Genomic DNA, 24,148 nt, shown 5'->3' on the forward strand with positions numbered 1-24,148 from the left:
TATGATTTTAAAGGTCTTTGTCAATCAGAAATTCTATGCATCTATAATAACTCCTAAAAATGCACAGTACAGGGCTTCCCTGGTGGCGCAGTGGTTGAGAGTCCGCCTGCCAATGCAGGGGACACGGGTTCGTGCCCCAGTCCACGAAGGTCCCACATACCGCGGAGCGGCTGGGCCCGTGAGCCATGGTCACTGAGCCTGCACGTCCTGAGCCTGTGCTCTGCAACGGGAGAGGCCCACGTACCGCAAAAAAAAAAAAATGCACAGTACAATTTTTGAACAAATTGATCCTCTCTGTATCTGATGATGGTGATTACCTTCCTAGACACTGCCCTGGTTTGTGACTGTAGCTGTTCTGTGGAGACCCAGGTATCTGTTGCTGGAAAAGGCCTTTCCACCCATTATCTGATATTATACTATTCCGTTGGTATGCTTTTCAAGTGCAGTGGCAGAACAGGCTCACCAAGTCTCCCCTGTGATTGTCTCGTGCAAAAAGTTGTAAATTTGGTCCATTGTCCGCCTGAATGTTAGTGATGATGCCACCCTATTTTAAACGTTGAATTCTCTGTATGTCTGAATGGTAGCTTCCAATTCGCAAAGTTCAATATATTACTTTATAGGTTGATTAAGTATTATTAATGTCTGTTGGTAACTTGGAGCAATTCACCCTTAAAACTTATTGAAAGAGAGAATATGTGTGGACTTCACAATTGCAGAAATGTCTTTGGGGTTTTGATAAGGATTCCATTGAATATGTGTATCACTTTGGGTAGTATTGACATCCTAACAATATTAAGTCTTCCATTCTATGAATGAAGGATATCTTTCCATTTATTTGACTTTTCTTGAATTTCTTTCAGCCACATTTTGCAGTTTTCAGTGTATAAGCCTTTTGCCTCCTTGGTTAAGCTTATTCCTAAGTATTTTATTCTTTTTTGATTCTATTGTAAATAGAATTGTCTTTAGGTTTCATTTTGGGTTGTTCATGGTTAATGTATAAAAATGCAACTGATTTTTGTGTGTTAATTTTATATCCTGTAACTTTGCTGAATTTGTTTATTAGTTCTACCATTTTTTTTCTCTTTTTTTCTGGAATCTTTAGTGTTTTCTACATCTGTGATGGGTTTTCATGTCATCCGTGAGCAGAAATAATTTTACTTCTTCCTTTCCAGTTTGGATGCTTTTTATTTATTTTTCTTACCTAATTGCTCTGGGTAGGACTTCCAGTACTATATTGAGCAGAAGTGGCAAGAGTGAGTATTCTTGCCTAGTTCTTGATCTTAATGGAAAAGCTTTCAGCCTTTTCCATTATTGAGCATATTGTTAGCTGTGGGTTTTTCATATAAGGCCTTTATTTTGTTGAAGTAGTTTCCTTCTATTCCTAATTTGTTGAGTGTTTTTTATCATGAAAGAGTACTGAATTTTTCAGGTTTATTTTCTGCATCAATTGAGATGATCAGGTGATATTTTTTTCCTTCATTCTTTTAATGTGGTGTATTACATTGGTTGATTTTCATATGTTGAACCATCTTTGCATTCCAGCAATAAACGCCACTTTTAATATGCTGTTGCATTCTGTTTGCTAGTATTTTGCTGAGGATTTTTCCATCAGTATTCATAAGGGATAATGGTCTGTAGGGATTTGTTTGTTTGTCTGTTTGTTTTATGTAGAAAACTTTCATTGGTATTAGTGTAATGCTAGCTTCATAGAATGAGTTTGGAAGTGTTTCCCCCTCTTTAATTTTTTTAGGAGGACTTGAGAAGGATTCTTCTTTTTTAAATGTTTGATAGAATTTACTGGTAAAGCCATCTGGTCCTAGGCTTTTCTTTCTGAGATTACTGATCAGTTTTGTTATTAGTTATAGGTCTGATTTTCTTGCTTCATAATTCCATCTTGGTAGGTGTTTTTAGAAATGTACCCATTTCATCTAGGTTGTCAAATTTGTTACCATACAGTTGTTCATAGTACTCTTTTATAATCCTTTTTATATCTTTACAATTGGTAGTAATGTTCTCTTTTTTATTTCTGATGTTAGTTATTTGAGTCTTCTTTCCTTTTTTTTTAGTCTAATTAAAGGTTTGTCAATTTTGTTGGACTTTTTAAAGAACCAAACTCTTGGCTTTGTTGATTTTTCCCAGAGGTTGGCTTTTATGACTTTTATTCATTCTTACAGTAAGCAAACTGATGTTTATATTAGTTTAGTATTAGACTTCTGTATTTTGTTTTTGTTATTTGGCAATGAGTAAGACCCCTTTGCCTTACATATGTAGATGTATGAAGGGTTTAAATAATCAGTGCTTTTAAAATAATGCTCTTGACATTTTTTTCTTCTTGGGTGATATTTTTGTCTCACTGCTTATTGTAGTTTGTTCTTACAGTTTGTTGCATTGTTGTGGTTACTCTCTCAGGGATAGTTAAGGTGGTGTCCCATGATTTGGTTTCCAACTGGAAAGTTCCTTACAGTTTCTTCATGTTAAACTGCTAAAAGTTCAGGTGAGATTAATTAATTTCCATTATTATTTTAAGTAAAAAGCCAATTATTTATAGAAATGCGTGAACTTAGGGAGGAAAGCTTAGAGGACTAGGTAGAAAATTACAAATTTTAATTCTGTTTTTGTGAACCATGATGCTTCATTCACTGATGTGGACTTACTGCCTCTTCCCATCTTACTCCTCCATGCAAAAACTTTGAGGTTACCAAAATTCAGTCAGTGGCCCTCTCTGTGATTATAAACCAACAGGAAGCTTCAGCATTACTTTCAAGGGAATGCCACTCAAAGCAATTCATTTCATAGCCCCCACCCTACCCCGAGCTAAAAAATCTTGTCTAGGCCTGTTGGCTTACCTTAATTACTTCTTCTTCTTCTTCTTTTTTTAAATTAATTAATTAATTATTTTTGGCTGCATTGGGTCTTTGTTGCTGCACATGGGCTTTCTCTAGTTATGGCAAGTGGGGGCTACTCTTCATTGCGGTGCGCAGGCTTCTCGTTGCGGTGGCTTCTCTTGTTGTGGAGCACAAGCTCTAGGTGTGCGGGCTTCAGTAGTTGTGGCTTGCGGGCTCTAGAGTGCAGGCTCAGTAGTTGTGGCGCACAGGCTTAGTTGCTCTGCGGCATGTGGGATCTTCCCAGACCAGGGCTCAAACCCGTGTCCCCTGCACTGGCAGGTGGATTCCCAACCACTGTGGCACCAGGGAAACCCTTAATTACTTCTTGGTAGACCATTTATTCAATCCATTTGGACCAGGTATATTTGATCTCAGGGGTATGATGAAGACTTGACTTCTGTTGTGTGATGTCCTTGTTTCTTTCATTATCCCAATCTTTATATAGACTTATTTGGGAGTCAAATAATTTATTTTGATAAGAGATTTCTATCACTTTCCCCATATATTTGATAGTTTCTTGTTATCTAGAAATCACTTTTATTTCACCAATAAAATAGTTTCTTGTACAGTTGCTTTATTCTGTTTATTCTTTCTTCTGTCTCATTGATTCTAAGACATACATCTTTCACATTTTGACATTCTTGAAATTTGATGTATCTTGCAATTGCTGACATCTTATAACTATTCTTGGCAGCACTTTTGTTTTTATTCTTAGCACATAAAATAGTGGTGTAGCTTCCAATAGCACTTAGATTTGATTAAATAAGTTACTATTAATAATCATTGTAACAATTACTGTTAGACATATAATGTTAAAATGCTACTTTTGCAAGAATCTGTAATGGCAATATAACAGTTTTACAATAGGAGCTATAAATGATGATGTAAATATCAAGTATTACAAAAAGTTTAGAGTGGAAAAATCACCTATAAGCTCCAAATCTATTTACTTAAACAAGTATTTTTGTGTGTATTTCATTCCAGTCTTTTTTAACATATGTATATATTTTTATTTGGTTGTAGTTGTAGTATACATCTTATTTTGACCCCTTCTTTTTTATTATTGTTACATCTTAATTTCCTCTGTTGCAGGCCTTCATGTTTGTCATTTTTAATGGTTCCGTAATCTATCCAATCTTTGACCGTAATAAAACAGCACATTGCCCAATTGTTGAAAATTCAGAATATTGCCATTTTTCTATGATGAATAAAGCTTCAGTGAACACCTCTTTTGCGTATTTTTTGATTCTTAATTTTGACCATTTTCTTAGTAAAATATAACTTTGTAGAAGCCTCCTAAACTTTGTTTTATTGTCAAGAATCAATCTTTGTATTCAGATAAATCACCAAATAAATAGCTACTATTTTAGTGCCGTTCATCATTCATCATCAGTATATTGGATTATTCTGTGTTCAGTAGTGCCAAGAGCTAAGTATTAAAAGTTCAATAGGGCACACCTCTGACCTGTAATATCTCATAGTCCAGTGGGAGACTCAGACTGGTCAAAAACAAATACAGCAATATGAGTGATGTTGGAAAGATATGGTAAAGTTTCTTAGTTGCATGAAGTTGACTTTGACAGTATTGTTGATTGGTATCCTTTATGATATAAGAGGTGTGGACGTATTCATGTCACATAAAATCTTTTACGTGTGTATAATAGGCTTAATAATATGACAGAAATTGGTCTCATTTGACCTATCCAACCTCTTGTCCTTCACACTTAAATCTTTCTGGGGGGCTTGTGATCCAGTGTTCATCAGTGTTTCATGTCTCTGCAATATGCTAAGTTCCCTGTTGCCAGTAGGTGTGTCACATGCCGCATTCCTGTTCCACACCTACTACAAACTGCTGTGCTTGTAGTAAATGTTGAAGGATTGGTGTTCATTTGACTTGCTTTCAGTTACTACTTTTTCAAGTGAGTGATAATATTTCACCATTTTATAGTTTCCTTAGAACTTCATTGACTGTCAGTTTACATTGTGTGATATTGGTGAAACCAATGCCATTTTAGTTACATCTTGTCATTTGTTTAAAAAATTTAGATTAAGAAGGTGTTTGAGAGATTATATAGTCATATAGAGATTCTTATAGTAAAAGCTTTTTTAAAATCTGCTACTTGTGATGGTTGGAAGCAGAATCTATGCAGAATGAAACAAAACCCCTCAGTGTGAATTTCTGAATGATCTCTTAAGCCATTGGAGAGGGGAGAAAAACAAAGAAATATTTCTATATACCTAAATATTAATTCAGGCTTTGGATATAGTGAGTCTATTTTGGAAGTAGCTTTTAGGGTTTCACCATTTTGAAATTCAGTAACTAGCTGTGATTTTGCCTCCTTTATACTTATGTATCAGAAACTGAGACTTATTTTAAAATTTCTCACAAAAGTAGTCTTGGAAAAAGCTTTTGAGACTGATTTCTTGGGATCCCCCCACCTTTTCATTTCTGAAACCTAAGTAGCAAAATCAAAACCTGTGCTTTGTTCTGTACGGAGCTGTGGTGATTAGATTGCGTATTTACTTTGACACACGCATGTTGCTGTGTGGAATCACTGTCCGTTGTAATCTCCAAATGAAACAGGGAGCTGGGGGCGGGGTGGTGTTCTGGGATTAACTGAGATGAATTTATCTCAGCTTTTCAAAACACTGTGTGAGCACAATATAATTCACCTGGGCAACTGTGGAATAAAACTCTTGTTTTAGTGGCCATTAGATATTTCATGGGAACTGACGGCACAGGAGAAGAATATATGGTAAAGATGCTTTGGCAGTTGATAGAATTTGAAGTAGCATTTACATCACCGACTGAAATACAATTAATTTTTTTTCCAAGATGATTTATATAGCCTGACTTCTGTGACTGAGGGATTGATCTCTTGGCAAGTCTTTATGAAATAACACCACAGGAGGGGAAATCATGTGCGTACATCAGGCTTTGCATTTACTTTGTTAGCCTTCTTTACAGAGTGCGTGTAATCTTGTTCAGTATGACTAACAAAAACTGTAGCTGTACTTTGTCATGAAAGACTTCCTCAGTTTCCAGAAACAATGGGCACCACAGAGAGAGGCTTTCTTTCTTTCCATCCACATTTCTATTAATGTCCTGACTGCACTTTACTCTTTTATGAAGCCCTTTTGGTCACATCAACAGTTTGTTCTAATCTATCTATCTTAACTTCTAGCTTCGTCTGCAAAATTTGTGTGGTTAGCTCAACACACAAGCAGATAAATTGCCTAGGGTTCAGCTTTCTCAGTCTTGGAACTAAATATGCTGCAGTAGGCTGAGCTGATGGATGTAGCTTTTCAGCAATATTGATGTTTCTACAGCTGAATATAAATCTTTGGATACCTTGGTTTGCATTTTCATATTCATGTGCGGTTCTTGACCACTGGTTTTCAAATAGCTTCAGTTCTCAGAAAGCTCTGTGTTAAGTAGAAAAACAAAGAAAATTGTTCTTCCTCACCCACTGCTCTTCTGCCCACTCACAACAGTAAGAATCGTGAGCACAAGTCTTTTGCCAAATGTGAGTAGTGACAACTCCCAATTCACAAACTGATTACACGCTCTCGTGGCTTGTTGTCAAGTCAGTTAGTGGTTTTGAACTTGGAATTTGTTTTCTAATGAGAGAAAAGAATTCAAAGAATAGATGAGCCCACTAAAACTTTTAACCCATAACATTCCAGCAGTATAGTTTTATTTGTACTTTAAAACCTAACCTTCCCCCATGTTTCCCTGTGGAAAAATGTCCTTGATTCTGCTTTGGTATCATAAGGAACGTAAACGTTTCATTCTTAACTTCAGGAGATGGCCACCTATCTCCCCCTGTGTATCCTGGGGCAATGTATCAGGCAGGGTTCTGAGACAGAAACAATGGAGACTGGCTGAATGCTTTACACAGAGAAGTAATTTATGGAGATGCTGTTGGGTGGTTTCTAGAACTGCTAAAAGTTAGGAAAAGGTCAGGAGCAATTAGAGACTACACAGCCAGATTCATAGCCAAGGTCATATGTTATGATTAGTTCTATGCAGGGTGGACCCTGTCACTGAACACAGGATCATGCTGGTTCACACTGACCACACCATGGGGACCAGACACTTGCTACCAACTCTGTCACCTCAGCCTTTGCTGCCTCTGGGCACTAGATGTTGTTGCCATTGCCCTCACCCACAGTAAGTTCCTCCTGCCCCTGTCTCCAGCTTTAGATGCAGGTCAGGCCAAGACTAGGTCCCATGCCTTAGCTGCAAGGGAGTCTGGCAAGGTGAGTGTCCAGCCATTTTTGTCTCTATGTTGAAAGGTGTGTCTCTCATCAATACTCATATGATGAGAAATTTCCCAAATATAGGAATGGGGTTCAGATGCTGAATAGTCTCCATCCTTCTTCCCTCTGTAAGGACAAATCTTCACTACAAGAAACCACCGTCTGGGCTCTGGTAGATGGGGAGTGGCCAACATGTTTATCTGTTTGAAGCTGTAGTTGACCACTCTATGATAACAGAGATGGCGGATTCCCTCTTGTGCACTGGTATCCAGGGACCCTTTCATCACGTGTTAACTAAGGCTAGAGGTGTCACTTGACAATTTAGGTATAATTGACCTCTCACAGTGTGCTCCTTACTACTTTAAGATAAAATGCATTACATGGAATTTTAACAATTTGATTAACTAGGAGGAGCAGATTAAGATTTATCTGGTTTTTTAAAAATTCATAGTATAAAATGAAACTTCACATTATCAGTTTGTCTTAGATGATTTATAGATGGTTTATATATTTTATCCATAAATTTCTGCCCTCTTAAAAATGTTTTTTTATTTGCAGTAATACATATATGTAGCTTACAAGTTGCTGCCTGCTTATTTGCATCATCATTTCCCATTTCTCAGAGGCCACTACTTTCAATTCAGTGAACTCTTCTTCTGATATTTACTTCCATGTAGCTAATTATCTTTATAATGATGTTTCTTGATTTTTTTTTCTTTTTTAGACGTTAAACATTGAATTTCTATTAAGGAATATAAGGGGTTAGCTCTCTTTTACACTCCCTCCCTTAAATACCTGCCTCTCACTCTCTGAGACAGTTATATCTCGATTTATTTTCACCATAAATACTTTTCCCAGCTGAGTTATGCAGTGTACTGTGATTTTATTTTCTTTCTTGTTCAGCATATTAAAAAAAATCTTTTTTTTTTTTTTTGGCTTCCTATTCTATTTATGTGCTTCTTATTCATCCCCAAATTCTCAAATAAGGTCAAACACAACGGCTTGGCTCTCAGTTCTTTTGTGTGTGTCTGTGGTGTGTGTGACGTTTTTCCGGGAGCCTTCTGCTTGCCTGCTCCCTTCTGGACTGTTTGCTCTTGAGACCTTATGCACAGCTGTTGACCTGGAATTTTCTTTTACTACCATGTTAGGAGTTCTTGATTGACCTGTTTACTGAATAGCATCTCTCCTGGTTTCCTCTTTCTTTTGGGGGAGGCACATTGCCCAGTTGCTTCTTGAGAAAGAAGAGTGTGTATGATGTAATTTTTTGGAGATGTGGCATGTGTGCAAATATCACTTAGTCTCTCCTCACATATGATTGATACAGAATTTAAAGTTGGAAATTATTTTCCCTGAGAGTTTTGGAGTCCCTGCTTCATTTTCTTCCGCTTCCAATTTTGCTATTGTTGGATGCTTTTCTGATTCTGGTTACTTTATATGTGACTTTTTTGGGGAGGAGTGTAGCGGGGGAGCTTTTAGAGTCTTTTATTTTTAATCCCTAATGTTCTGAGGTTTCAGCATAATGTGCCTTGGTGTGTAACTTTTTCTATCCATTGTGATGATTTTTGCGGTAGGTGGTGGAGGATAATTTTCTTCGCACTGTTTTTCTCTTCTCTGAAACTCTTATTTGTCAGATGCTGGAACTTTTGTATTTTTCCTCCAACTTACTTATTGTTAAAAAAAAAAAAAAAAAGTCCCTGATCTCTATCCTTCTATTTTTTTGTTCTACTCTTGGGGAACATTTAAATCTCTATTATCTTCTAACCCTTCTATGGATTTTTAATTTCTGTGATGATAATATTAATTTCTAGTAGCTCTTGTTCTAATAATATTTCTATTTTATAGCATCCTATTCTTGTTTTGCTTTATGGATGCAAGTATCTTTTTAATAATGTGTATGAAGTTTTTTTCCCTGCTCCCAGCATTGACTGACTTTCTTTTCTCCTCAAGTTCCTGTCCGTCACGTTAGGCTCTTCATCACATGTCTGGTGATCATTTGCTGTCCATTTTTATTTATGTGGAGGCTCTTTGTGCGTAAACAAGTTGACAGGGCTCTCTCATGTCACCTGGTGACCTTACTTGCCATAGGATGATTTTCTGTTTTCAGAAGCCCCCTTTCTCCCTAGTTTTGGTAACTGTAGATCTCTTTTCTTGGGCTGGTTAGAAACCCAGCGAGGGAAGGGCTGTGGGTCTCTCTGCTCAGTGTGCACTTTGACTCAGTCCTCTTGTTTCAGAATGGTACCTCCACCCAGTCACTCTTCCTAGTGTCCCTGAGTCCAGACCTTCTCAGGCGGAAGGAGAGAGTTGACAAGCTTCATGGCTAAGGACAGATCTGGAGGTTTACTCCTTAAAATGTCTTGCTAGCAGTTCTCCGGTTTTCAATGCCATCTCTGCACTTCCTTCTCCATTCGTCCCCCACTTTAGATGTAACTGGACTTTGTAGGGTCAGTGCCTCATATTGTCTGACTTCTTCCTGTCAGTTCTGCTAGTAGGCATTTCAGTTTTATCTGTCCCTGCTTTGAAAATTCACTCGGCATTTGCCCATCTGCTTTCCATTTTCCAAAAATTTTTCCATTATTTTTCTCTTTTTCCATTCTCTTTCTTCTTTTGAGTTTATCTCTTCCTCTTATTTGGTGTCATTTAGTGGAGGGAATGCAGTTAAGCACATGATTATAATCCACCACTTGATGCTGAAAATCCTTAATCGTGAACTTTTGAGATTTGGTCTTTCCATTTGCATACATGGTTGTCTGGTCCATTAAAGAAGAGTTAATTTGGTTACTCTAGGATGGATTCCATTTACTATACTTTTCAGTTTCATTCAGAGATTGTTACTCTCACTGTCAAAATTGAACTAGGTGTCATCCTTTCTTGATTTGAGTACATAATAGGAAAAAGGGTCAGTTATTTCTTAGGTATAAATTCCAAATCTGACCTCAAACCCAGTCACAAGAATAACACACACAATTTACAACACTTCAAAGAAATGACTTCCATCCCTTTTCAGGTTTTCCAAGGCCATAATCCCAGTTGGGTCAGTTTTTCTTAGATTCCCTACTAGTTTGACTTGAGTTGTGTCCAAGCTGGAAAAACATTCTTTTCTAAGTACCGTTTTATGTAGTGGTCCCAGGTGTATTCTGTAGGCTACTGAGTTTCCATGAAGCATCTCTGTAGATTCTATAGAAGAATGTCAGACCATGATATCTTTCTCCATTCCTAGGATAAAATCTCAGAATATCTCTTGTAAAATGCAGAAGATTTCATAATGTGCCAAAGGCTTACATTATTGAACATGTAAACCCCACAGCAGAATCAGGACCAAATATGACCTCTCTTTCAACTTTTTCCTTAAATTTTATTAGTTCTCCAGTTTTAACATTAACAACTGATTTTTTAAATAATGTTTAATGTATTAAGGTATGTCAAGAATTACTGTAAAATTGCTATGGGCCTTATTCAACCATTGTAAAGCAAAGGGAAAGCCAATTCAAACTTTAAACCTTTTTGTGTCCTGTAGGGTTTGAATGAATATAGGGGAATCTGATCTGATTCCCACCCTAGAGCTTACAGCATCCTTTTTTTTTTTTTTTTTTTTTTGCGGCACGCGGGCCTCTCACTGTTGTGGCCTCTCCTGTTGCGGAGCACAGGCTCCGGACACGCAGGCTCAGAGGCCATGGCTCACGGGCCCAGCCGCTCCACGGCATGTGGGATCCTCCCGGACCGGGGCACGAACCCCTGTCCCCTGCATCGGCAGGCGGACTCTCAACCACTGCACCACCAGGGAAGCCCCCTTTTTTTTAAAAAAAAAAAATAATGTTTACCTTCATATGGTAGAATTAATATGTTCCTGTTTCAGACACCTCATGTTCTTTGTTGGTCGAGGTTGGGAGTATGTAGAGCTTCTGAGAGGAAACATTTCTATTTGAAGGTCCCTGTTTTCATCATGATAGGTAAAGGGTGCCAGGCATCTGTTCCGTGCTAAAGCTTACTAGAAGTGTCGCTGCCTCTGAGCAAGAAGCAGGAAGTATTTCTGTCCTTAAAACCAGAAATAGATGCTCTTTCTCATGATCATAACTCAAAAGATCATCTTTTTTTAATGAGATGGGCTCATCCCTTGTGGTTTTCACAGATTTAATGATCAGATTATTTAATGCAGAGCTTGGAGAAAAATAGGTCTGGTGAGATAGATTATGGAGATTTTCCTGGAAGCCAAAACAACAGCAACTTTGTGCTTTTTCTTTTTCTCTTTGTAAATCTTTTTACCTCTTCTTTCTCTTTTATTTTTCATTTACTATTTTTGATGATTCTTAAAGAGATTTTCCTGTCTTATTTTAACATGGTGGTACATTTACATAATTTTCACTGTATTTTAACTTCAAAAGATCATCACCAGGGGAGAAAAAAATAATCTGCAAGAAGAATTGGATGCATCAGGATTTAGGTATACTGTATATAGTCTAACTTGCTTTAGACAACTCTGCCAAGTATTGTGTAATGTGTTGGCAATCGGAAGGAGAAAAATTGCTTCTTTGCTGATTTTAGGAAGTCCTATTTGTGTTTTGGAAAGTGGAGCAAGGTAAAAATAAAGGGAAGAAAGTAAAAGTACTTTAAGGGAAATAGGTATTATATATGAAAGTGTCTTGTAAACTGCTAAATAACATAAAGCTGGTAGTTACTATTATTGCAAGGGCATAACTTACAGTGAGAAAGCAAGGATTCAAAAAAGAAAAATGGGAAAAAGGGAAAATAAATCATTTGAATAAGAAAAAGTTGAGGAAGAAACAAAGTGGGAATATCATAATGGGGGGAAGTTTTACATTGTAGTTTTTTTTACCTGAAAATGCAGTGATACTTGTACTTCCTATTTAAACAGTTACGTTGAAAACATTTTATTTATTAACCAAAAGGAAAGTTGTCGAAAATAATTTGGGAAGAGGATCTTATCATATGAGGTGGTGAGAGCTGGATAGAAACCACTAGGCAGATGACTTTCTCAGCTCTAAATAAAGATCTGTGTGTCATAGGGGGTTATGTAGTGCGTTTCCACTTAATTAAGGTCTAATTCACATTTGTTGGTATTGTCTGAGCCTTTCATTTGTTCTTCATACCTTTGCAAGGTAGGTATCATTAACCCATGTTACAGATGGGAGTAGAAGGCTAATTGACTTGCCCACAGCCACTTACTTATCCAGAAACAAAGCCCTCCCTTCTCCATCTTTTGAGTTTATTCCCACATTTCCCCAGGTACTTCACATCAGAGCAATTGGTTCAGTTGTGTTCCTGGATATTCAACTTATTGGGTTTCTCTAAAAGGAGTCCTTGAAATATAACTGCAGTCACTTAAAAATAACACCCCAGGGCATGTTTTAGGTTTGGCTGTGTCTGTACTAAATGACTTCGTGCGAGTCCTACTTAAGGAATACGATTTGAATTCTGTAAGAACCAAGGAATAAACAAAAAAGACATCTCAACTGCCCCAATATGGGTTCAGAGTCTGTGTACTGTGTCCTTCAGAACTTATCTGGAGCTTGGTATTTTAAGTTTTAATTCTCTTATGCTTTTTAGTTTTATTTGGTTTCCAAAATCATAGCTGACTTGAGGAAGGGAAAGGTTGATATTCTAAAAGCAATGAGACTCAACTCTTGACAGCAAGGGAGAGGACATAACCAAACTATGAAAGGTAGGCAAAAATATCTCCCAAAATATAGCAGTCAGCAGCCTTTGAGTAGAGGAACAGACATCCCTCTGTGCCTGGAAAGGTTGTCTTGCCACTGGCCACTCTAAGCAAGGTCAGTCCGGTTACCAGCAGCACACACATAAAGCCAGTCCTATGCCCTGTCCCTCCATCCCATCTATTCTTCTTCCACTCACATCCCAACTCCACTTGGCTCTAGACCTGGATCTGTGACTTAGATTTCACCTTTGGCTCTCCTTTTCCTTGGTGTTTGAATTTCATCAACCTCTTCCCTTTGATTCTCAGAGTGTCCTGTTGCTTTGGTGGGAACTCCCCATCTAGCTCTCATCATGGTGGTAGAAACTCAACATCTGCCTAGTATCCACTGGGCCAGCTTCTTTTCCTCAGAGATAGTGTTCTCATGTCCTAACAGAGCATGATAATTGATAGTCATATTGATGATCCTGTGTCACCAAAGCCTAATCACATTCTGGATCCTCTGAGAAGACATTAACTTTTAGGAAAAAAAAAATAATCCAGTATGGTTGAAATTAAACCCATTTTACTACTTAGATGGGTCATCCTTCAGCCATTATGAAACTCTTCATCATCCTGAATGCCTTACCCCTTGAGGTTTCTAAAAAGCAGAAATTATACAGTACTATAAGTGCAGAGTGATACAGAGACTTATAATTTGATGAGTTACAGAATATGTTATTTAGAACATAATCAACTTTTTTAGTAGCTTGAGCCAGCTTTCATATCAAAAAAGATGTTACATTAAACAAAGCCCTTTAAAAATATTTTGCTTACAAATTTGTCTTTTAGGTTAATAGCAAATACTTAAGTAGAGTTGTTATGTTATAAAACAGTTAGAAAGGGAGATAGTAGAACAAGTGATTGTTGACATGAAATGTTTATTTCGGAGAGAATTCTTGGCATTTTTGCCCCATGTCAGCATAATAAGAATTTGGAGGAGAGGAGGGAAGCATTGATGTATTTGTTGAGGATTAATGTCCCTGTAGAGCATTTGTGTTAGTGAATATATTATGGATAATACCATAAATATAGTAATTAAAAAGTTGCACACTAAACACTCTGTGCACTGGCATAAATATTCCTTTCCTCCCCTTGGTGGCTTGCATTCAAGTGAATGGTGTATTGTTCATCTTGGTCTCCTAGATTCATAATCAAGAATAGGAAAAAGGATGGAAGTCTCAAAGGTCTGTTTCCTTCTCCATATTATTGCTGTTCAGATGGGCAGAAACAGATTGGATGTTTCAGGACCGAGTTATTTTTTAACAGTTCAGAAAAATGTCACATACTACATACTAATAAACAAAACAACAACCCCACTATTCCTCACTTCTGGGAACTTTATCCTTAAAGTTGTTTCCAAACAATACTACAGTGCGCTTCTTGTCATGTGTAAAATGTGTTTAGTGTGATCAGTGATACCTTAGAGCTTATGCGTTATGAAAGAAATGAGATGACGCATAATATAAATATATGTTAGGGTCAGAATTTTTAAGGAAGCGAGACTTGATTATCTCATTCGGATCCGTTGCCCAGTGGGTTGAAGTTGAGCGGGTTGCTGTGTGAATGCGCGGCTGGGAGGAGAGGCACCCTGCTGTTAAAGTAATAATGGGTCTGTCCTTCACACCAAAGGATAACAAAGAAGGCAGATAGATGTAAAGTGGGCAATTTCTATTTCTTTGTATGCTCAAAATGTTCGCACCTACTTATTTTCCCACTTAAGAGGCATCCTGTTTTTCATAATTTCATTATTTCTGATTTCTCTTAACACACAGTATTTATTTATGAGTTCATAGAGACATTCTTCTGTGAAGAGGAAAGTAAATGCAGTTGAATGCGATTTGCGGCTTGGCTCTGTGTCAGATAGGGTGGGGAAGGAAGGAATAGAAAGACTAATTCTGTTCTCGCCATTTAATTGGCCTCTTTACCTCCTCGTTGTGAGAACTCTTCGCTTATGTATTGGTTTATCGATTGATTCCATGTTTATGGACTGCTTGCTCTGTCTCCTGCGCCCCAGGGACACAAAGACGAATGGCCCAGTCAGTAGTCATCTGATGGCTCTGGAACCATCTCAATCCTGGCTGACTTCAAGGATGATAATGATGTGTTTATCTATCTAAAATTCTGTCATCTTCCAAAGATGGCCTGGAGACATGTTCATGTGACCAGAATAGACAAACAACCCTGGAGCAGCCTCAGAGTTTGTGAGATCACAAAGGCTGCCTAGAGAACAGAAAATCTGCTTTTCAAGGTGTTTTCCATTGCATTAGATTTTCTAATGAGCCTTGCTACTTTTGGCATCATTGGAATGCTTTACAAGAGCTAAGTCACTCCACCCACTTCCGGATTCACCAAAACCTGAGGCGAAAAAGTGGGCAGGAGATGGAGCATGATGACTGCGCTGCTGTCTTAAGGGACGTTTCGCTAGGAAATCGCTGGCAGGTGCCGCTGCCAGCTCCACTCTCCTCTTCTTTTTGCCTTTTCTTTAAGATGTCTGACTCTTCATTCTCATTAGGTTAGTCATGCTAGAAAGAATCTTTGAATTGAAGCATCTTAAGAGGCCTTGTATGATAGTGAGTAGTGGTTTCATTTAATGAAACTATATGTAAACCTTTGGAAAGGTTGGCACCGGGGAACAAAGATCATTTTAAGAAGAGTGTTCTAGGCTTCCCTGGTGGCGCAGTGGTTGAGAGTCCCCCTGCCAATGCAGGGGACACATGTTCGTGCCCCGGTCCAGGAAGATCCCACACGCCGCGGGAGCGGCTGGGCCCGTGAGCCATGGCTGCTGAGCCTGTGCGTCCGGAGCCTGTGCTCCGCAACAGGAGAGGCCACAACAGTGAGAGGCCTGCGTACTGCAAAAAAAAAAAAAAAAAAAAAAAGAAGAGTGTTCTTCTGAATCTTTTGCTTGTATGCTATTGCTTTGGTACTACTAATAAGTTCTACTGTGGGTGTGCCTATCTCGCAAATGCCCCTTCCCACCTTGATATGTACTGGCGTATATGTTTATTTACCTTAAAACAGGGTCAGACTACTTATAACAGGGTAGCATGCCAGAAACCAAGATTTTCAAGATCTATGTCATCAAACCATTTATGTGTCAACTTATTCCTAGCAAAGAACCATGGCAGCTATTTATCTACAATACTGATGTCATTTAGTCTGTTGCCTCTAATATCCTAGTGCTGTTACCTACAAACTTACTATAACCAGATTTGTTTTCACTCCTCTAAGTCTAATATACTTCTAATATAAGAGGGTTGTGAATTCCCCCTTCTTCTTCAAGGTCAGGCCCTTCGTTTGTACTCCTGACCCTTTTCCCCCACCTCCTTTGGGATTTTATTCCATCCTTACCTCCTCCCTCTTGAACTCTCAACCTTTCTGTCTCTACTGCTGTCAATACGGACTTCCGTTAGTTAGCACCAGTGCCTTTCAACAACTGTTGGTTCTCCTTTCTCTTCTTTCACTTGCTCTGTTATCACTGCCTCTACCACTTCAGTGAAACCACCTTCAGTCAAGGTGGCCAGTGACTGCTTAAGTGTCAAAGCCAAAGCTATAGTTTTCATTTCTTACCTTTATTCATCTCATTGTATTCCATGGTACCTCTCTGCCTTTCTTCCTTGGTCCTTTTCAGAAGATCTTTTTCCTCTGCCAGTTCTGTCATTGTCTCTGCGGTTCTGCTTTTGGCACTAATCCTCCAGTCTTCTCCCTCTACCCATGTTCCTTCGGTGATATCACCCGCTCATCTAATTTCTGCTACTTTCTATGTAGTGACCACTTCTGTGCCTTTACGTTTTGCTCAGGTTTCTTCCCCAAGCCTCACTCTCAAGAATATCTGGTTGTCCTCACTCGAATCTTCTACATCTCAATTTCTAATGCACCAAACTAAACCCGTTGTCTTCCTTATTAAACTTGTTAATTCACCAGTATTCTCTACCTCATTTGTCACTGCCGTCCACCCACATGTCGTCAGGTACCATGTTGTTCTGCTTTTAGTGTCTGGATGTTTCCCAAGTACTAATTCTTCTCTCCTTTTCCCTTCCCCACCTACCTCCACTGCCCTAATCTTCACCCTTCCTCTCCAACCTAACCGGTCTCCCTGCCACTACTCTGCCCTCTTTGAATCCATCCAGAGAGAGAGTAATGCATCTGAAACCCAGCTCTGATCCATCAGTGGCTGTCTGCAACTAGTTTAAAGTTCTCGAATATGTGTACAAGGTTACAGTCGGGCTCCAGCTTCTTTCCTGGCCTCACTCTAGAGAGTCCAGCAACACCGAATACACCAGGCAGTTTTCTTACTCCTGCCTTTTCCGTTGTCTTGTCTCTCAGTCCCCGCTTGGCTAAGTCCTGCCCAGCCTGAGGACATGCCAGGCACCCCTGGTACTTGGAAGCTTTCCCCGACTTCTCTATTTCTGGGCTGCTTGCCATGAATCTCAGTCATTGTGCTCATCCCACTGCCCTTTGGGGTCAGCTATGTGTGTTTCTTGGTCCCACTAGCCTTTGTTTTCCCTAAAGGCAGAGACAGTGCCTTATTCGTCACATATAGGAGGTGTTCAACATATGTTTTTTAAGTGAAGACTTGATAAGGACAGTAAATCAATTTGATGTCTACAAAAAAGAGCAAAAGTAATCTATGCGTAGTAGTACCTTTAGGAGGGGGCACGAAGCGGGTTTCTGGGGTACTGATAATGTTCTGGGTTTTGATCTGGTGTGTTCAGTATAGGAAAATTCATTGAGCTGTCCGTGTGTGTTATGTGTCCTTTTCTATATTTATGTTCTACTTCAATGAAAAGTTAAAAAAAGTTAATTAGATGCCTTTGCTACCCAATGTAGAAAATTTAATTTTTCCTTTCAAGCTTTTAGAGTTTTGTTTTTTTTGTTGTTGTTGTTGTTGTTTTTTTTACAGAATATCAGTTTAGATATCACAACAAAGAACCAGGCTAGTGCTATTCCTTGACGTTAAGGAAGAGTGAGATGAAAAAGCATCAGCGTGGGTGGGGTTGTCTGGTCCTCTAAAGAGGGCCAGTGGCGGTCCAGTGGTTAAGACTCTGCCCTTCTAATGCAGGGAGTGCAGTTTGATCCCTGGTCAGGGAACTAAGATCCCACATGCCACGTGGCGTGGCCAAATAAATAAATAAAGAGGGCCAGTGAGGGCCAGCCCTGATGGATAGACTTGTAGCGACGTGCACTTCTGTCACACTTAGTATAGAGGCCACATGCTAATAATCATCAACATGCTCTGGGCCTGCCAACAGTGACAGGGAGACTTCATCTTGGATGTGACTATGAATAATTCATAAACCTGGTTATCTGGAAATTTGTGGTCATCAGTAGCATTTGAATGAAAATATGCAATCATTATCCTAAATCTGTTTTTTTATTTCTACTTTCTTTTTGTCTCCCCCTCCCTGTACCACAGCTTAAACATCTCAGTCTTTCCTGAGTACTTGGAAACTGCCGGGGCCCCTGATAATGTGCTGACTGGTCGCTATGGGCAGACGGTACCCAGAGGCTCACTGTTATCCAGGCAGCTCATGTATGTATGAGATTCGTCTCTCTTTTTTTTATTCCTTTAATTTTCAGTATAGAATATTGCAGGCTACTGAACTGGTGAAGGATTATAAGATATGCATGACAGTGTTTAGAAATGCAGGAGAATGGATCCGCTCTAGGGTAAGTTTTTAATATTGAATGATGAGAAATGTTATCTAAATTAGGATTTTTATAATTCAGTGGCCCTATAAGACAGACCAGAAGTGTATATCAGCAATCTCCTTTTTCTGTTTCAGCGCATCCACCCACATACAGGTTTTGTTGTTTGTTTGTTTAAGTTTTCCTTTTTCATCACAATATATAACATTTGAAACAATAGCAATGCCATAAATTAGAAACATTTCCCAGTGATTTAAAAAATTCTTTTGCAATAAAAAAATTCATGGACCCAGAAGAGGTCCTCAGGGTATGTCATTGTTGAATACATGTTGGCAAGAGAGTCCCCAACTCTAATTTCTTTTTTTTTTTTTTTTTTTTGCGGTACGCGGGCCTCTCACTGTTGTGGCCTCTCCCGTTGCGGAGCACAGGCTCCGGACGCGCAGGCTCAGCGGCCGTGGCTCACAGGCCCAGCTGCTCCGCGGCATGTGGGATCTTCCCGGACCAGGGCACGAACCCGTGTCCCCTGCATCGGCAGGCGGACTCTCAACCACTGCGCCACCAGGGAAGCCCCTGACTCTAATTTCTTAACATCCTTCATAGGAGGAAGCTGTTGATTCCCTCAGTGATGACTTTCTATGTCTCACAACAGTTAAGTTTTCCCAACAGTAGTCTTTTGGGAGTGGCTACCAATGCAGCCTTTTCCTATTTGGCTCTACCCTGATAACTTAGGAGAAAATGATTATTGCCCATTTAATGTTCTCTCTTACTTCTATATTAATTAATTTATTTATTTTGGACTGTTTTGGGTCTTCGTTTCTGTGCGAGGGCTTTCTCTAGTGTGGCAAGCAGGGGCCACTCTTCATCGCGGTGCGCGGGCCTCTCACTATCACGGCCTCTCTTGTTGTGGAGCACAGGTTCCAGATGCGCAGGCTCAGTAGTTGTGGCACACGGGCCTAGTTGCTCCGCGGCATGTGGGATCTTCCCAGACCAGGGCTCGAACCCGTGTCCCCTGCATTAGCAGGCAGATTCTCAACCACTGCGCCACCAGGGAAGCCCTCTTACTTCTATAAAGCATAGTCTGTCTCAAACTTATTTTTTGCTCTCTTTGGTCTTTCAGCCTTGGGCCAGCTGTTTAGGTATTTACCTGTTTTTGTTGCTGCCCTTTGGACCTCTGGAATTTTGAATTCAAATCAGGGGTGTGTTTGGGGTAATTCCTCAGAATGCCTTTGCTCCCCTATCCTTTCTGTAGTTAATGGTTATTCACAGTTACCGTTAAGCCCCATTTCCTTGTACATTTCTTTTTCTTTTTTTCTTCGTAGAAAAGTTAGAACCATCCTCAAACCCTCCCGCAGACAACTGCTTCTAAAATAAGCCAGATCGGTAGAAGCAGCAGCGGAAGGGAGCACTGACAGCAGACTGGGGGCTCAGACCAACCACCAGCGTTAGAGCCGGCTGGGATGGGAGCAGTGGCTTTTACTGATAGACTTTCGTATCCTCCAAGGGCATCACTTTATTACTCTAAAGTCAGCCATTTTTTTTTTTTTAAGTTTATTTATTTATTTTTTTAATTAGTTTCTGCTTTATAACAAAGTGAATCAGTCATACATATACCTCTGTTCCCACATCCCTTCCCTCAGCCATTTTTATAGTGAACATTATCAGAAAAAGTTTACCCTTGTCATACTGTAAGACAGAGATTGGCAAAGGGTGGCCCATGGGCCAGATCTAGCCCATGCCTGTTTTTGTAGGGCCTAACAATGGTTTTCATGTTTTTGAATGGTTACCTACATAATCCGTTTTGCCTCTTGGCCCTCAGAGCCTAAAATATCTACAGTCCAGTCTGTTAAAAAAAATTTGCCTGGGCTTCCCTGGTGGTGCAGTGGTTGAGAGTCCACCTGCCGATGCAGGGGACACGGGTTCGTGCCCCGGTCCGGGAAGATCCCACATGCTGCGGAGCGGCTGGGCCCGTGAGCCATGGCTGCTGAGCCTGCGTGTCTGGAGCCTGTGCTCTGCAACGGGAGAGGCCACAACAGTGAGAGGCCCGAGTACCGCACAAAAAAAAAAAAAAAAAAGAAAGAAAAAGAAAAATTTTCCTGTCTTTGCTGTGGAAAAAGTTGAAAGGCATGTAGTATGATTCAGTCACATGAAATTGTTAATATTTGACTGTTTTTGACCTACAAAAATGCTGATGGCTTATGATTCAATCTAATATATTTTGAGGACATTCTTCCTTTAAAATGCTTAAGATTTTAAAGTTTGGTTTCTTGGAGTAGAAGTAGTAAATTTCCTTGGAAAATTCACAAGTGTGGTCCTGCTCATTTTTCACCACCATCGTACTTCTCCTCTCCAGAGCTTTCTAAAGGGCTGTCAAGTAGTTGAGAGGAAGCGCTTCTTTTTCACTTGGCTTAATTCTTACTAGTACTCTCTAGGAGAAAACTGTCTTCTTATCTCACCCTTCCTGGGTGCTAGGAATGAGCTAGCCACCCCCAGAATAGAGGTGGCTGCTATGAATACGCCGAGGCCTCTGCTGGACATGTCACCTGGGCCTTTTTCTGGCGGGAAGGAGGGTGCGTGTCTGCCTTGTCCAGGGGGCATGCATGATGGTCCCTTGGCCTGCAGCGTGTCTGCGTAATGCGTTCCTTGAAACATCCTTCCCTGGACCTAGAACGTGGTTCCCACCCTTCTGTGCTTTCCACCTCTCTTTCCAGTGTTATTGATCCCTTAGTCCAAAGCATTAAAACCATCACTTATTTTATGTGGTTTGTTTTCCATTCTTTCCCCCTCCCCTTTGTACTTCCCCTTTCCTGATGGTTAAGTAAGATTTGCTTGTTGAAATCTCCAGCTGACATTCTTCAGTGGCTACTCTTGGTGGTAGGAAATGTTCACCTCCGCCGCTCTGTCTCCTGTCACCTGAGGCAAGAAATCTAAGATGACTTGGGGCCTCCGGGCCAGGCCTAGATCTGATCAGGAACTTTAGACATGAATAGTTCCCTGGAGATGGAAACTATTTCAGGGGAAAGAAATTCTCTGGAGTTTATCATTTTGTCATTAAGTGTGGTCACAACCCTCCGTCAAGGGTTGGAAGTACATACTGCTCTGAATTGTTTCCAAGGCTTTCATGGCAAATGGGAGTTCTGGATTTTCCTTTTTCGTGTTTTGGGACCACTGTTCTGCCTTTCAAGGCTTTTTTCAGGACAGGATGCTGTTCTTTGGTGGAATGTGGAATGGCATCCATTGAGCACCAAAGTAAGAAGTCAGTAGCTAGAGCTGACCTTTCCCCACTTTTCATATAGATATTTGTGCTTGTGTTAAGACTAGAGTTAAATTATCCTGGAAATTACTAGTCAGATTGCATCCTTATTTATTTTTGTTTGCATCTTGTAGTTTCCTTGTGTGACTGCAGTCTCCGCTCTAACCCTGACCATCAGAGTCTGGACCGTTGCAATAGTCTCCCGACCTCTGGCCGGAAGTCTCTCTCCCTGCAAATTTGACTCCTGCATAGTGGCCACATTAATCTCACAGAAGCACAGCTCTAATCACATCACTTCCCTGTGCTCAGCGCATCCCCGCTAGTCCAGAAGGTCACCCTGACACTGGAGTCCTCCACGTTTTCTCTCACTGCTCCTTTTAATACCCATGATTACTGGTTGGTTACTGATGTGATTGTCGTTGGTGGTAGTCTTACTCCTCAGTAGGTGTCCTGTGTTGGCCCGAGTGGGCTGCTCCTGCCGAGACACACTCTTTGCCTTTGGGTCACTCATTGTTCGTGCTGTGCCCTCTCTGGAATGAGGATCCCTCTGTGGAGAACCTGCTAAAACCCCATTCTGACTTTCGGGTGCAGCAGAGTTGCCCTCTTTCCCAGGAAGCTTCCCTCGTTTCCCAGCAGGAGGCACGCATTCCTGTAGCTCTTACATCTCCCTTGTGAAGCTTGTGTCCCAAATTACTCATTCTATCTTGGCGTGTGTGTATACTTCGTCAGACCTTTGAAACTAAACTCTGTTTCATCTCCCTCCTCTCCTCTGTGTATGAGGACAGTGCTCCATCAGTGGTAGAAGCTCAAATATTTGTGGAATCACTTTGGGCTTAGGGGTGAGACTGGGTAATAACTGTCCTCAGGAAGCCCCTATAAAGCATTTTCCAGAGAACTTGGTGGAACCTGTGCAGAACAAGGCCAAGGCCAAGGCCAAGAGGGTGTAATTAAGGCCTCCAGGGCTGTCCATGTGCTGGGCCCTGTGCTGCTTGCCCGCCCCTGGCTCTCCTGCCTTTCCTTCCCTCCCACTCGCAGGGTGGGCATTTCCTCCCTTTCTTAAGAAATTGCCGTTTAAAAAGTTTAAACAGTAGCAGGCACATATGATTATTTCTTTTGGCCTTCCCTCTTTGACTTCCCCTGTTCTCAGTGATGAAAGACATTGGTTTTGTTTATAGTCCTACTCCATGCCACTCACTGTGTACTGAATTTACTAGAAATTCTCCACTTCAAATGGGATATACTTTGAAAGGTTCATCATATCATCCCCATTTCACAGATGAGAATACTGAGGCTTGAAACAACAAAGTAACTTGTCACAGTGGAGTTGCAGTTTGAGCCTAGGTTTATCTGCCTTCTGTCTGTGTTCTTTCCTCCCACCAGGCTTTCTAGTGACCTGGTCATCACTTGGGTGATCACTTATTTAGATGTTGTCCACTCTCCTGTTCTCCACACCATGGCTTTTAATAACACGGTCTTAGAGGCCTAAAAGATTCTGCATCAAATGATGCTGACATCTGTCTCGTATCTCCTCTTTTATCCATTATTTGAACCCAGTAATTACAGGTAATGTGAAGGCCCTAGGAGAGCACTTCATATAGAAAGAGTTAATAATTATACAGAAATAGTAAAAATGCTTTAAAAATCATGCAAGTAATATATGTTTAATATAGAAATTTTTAAATTTTAATTTTTATTTTATATTGAAGTATAGTTGATCTACAATGTTGTGTTAGATTCAGGTGTACAGCAAAGTGAATCAGTTATACATATACATATATCCATTCTTTTTCAGAATCTTTTCCCATAGAGTTCCCTGTGCTATATAGTAGGTCCTTGTTGATTATCTATTTTATATATAGTAGTGTGTGTATGTTAATCCCAAACTCCTTATTTATCCCACCCCTCCACCTTTCCCTTTCGGTAACCATAAGTTTGTTTTCTAGGTCTGAGTCTTTTTCTGTTTTGTAAATAAGTTCATTTGCACCATTTTTTTGACTCCACATATAAGTGATATATGCTATTTGTCTGACTTACTTCACTTAGTGTGATAATCTCTAGGTCCATCCATGTTGCTGCAAATGGCATTTCATTCTTTTTTATGGCTGAGTAGTATTCCATTGTATATATGTACCACATCTTCTTTATCCATTCCTCTATAGATGGACATTTAGGTTGCTTCCATGTCTTGGCTATTGTAAACAGTGCTGCAGTGAACATTGGGATGCATGAATCTTTCAGAATTATGATTCTCTCTGGGTCTATGCCCAGGAGTAGGATTGCTGGATCGTATGGTAACTCTATTTGTAGTTTTTTAAGGAACCTCTATACTGTTCTCCATAATGGCTGTGCTGATTTACATTCCCACCAACAGGGTAGGAGGGTTCACTTTCCTCC

The 24,148-nt window shown here is 40.0% G+C and overlaps 1 protein-coding gene across 18 annotated transcripts in view; it reads left to right on the plus strand.

The window, feature by feature from the left end:
- The window catches only part of APBB2 (amyloid beta precursor protein binding family B member 2), a 476,036-nt gene that overhangs the window by 125,634 nt on the left and 326,254 nt on the right, over nucleotides 1-24,148 (plus strand). For 17 of the 18 annotated variants that reach the window (XM_081232470.1, XM_081232469.1, XM_081232466.1 and 14 more), the window contains one exon: nucleotides 18,272-18,388. The exons of the other annotated variant lie outside the window; for it this stretch is intronic. The gene's annotated coding sequence lies outside the window, so the exon portion shown is untranslated. The remainder of the gene's footprint in view (nucleotides 1-18,271; nucleotides 18,389-24,148) is intronic. 18 annotated transcript variants of the gene reach the window in all.

This window comes from Mesoplodon bidens (genome assembly GCF_964165515.1).
Source record: "Mesoplodon bidens genome assembly, chromosome: 1".
NCBI classification, from domain to species: Eukaryota; Metazoa; Chordata; class Mammalia; order Artiodactyla; family Ziphiidae; genus Mesoplodon; species Mesoplodon bidens.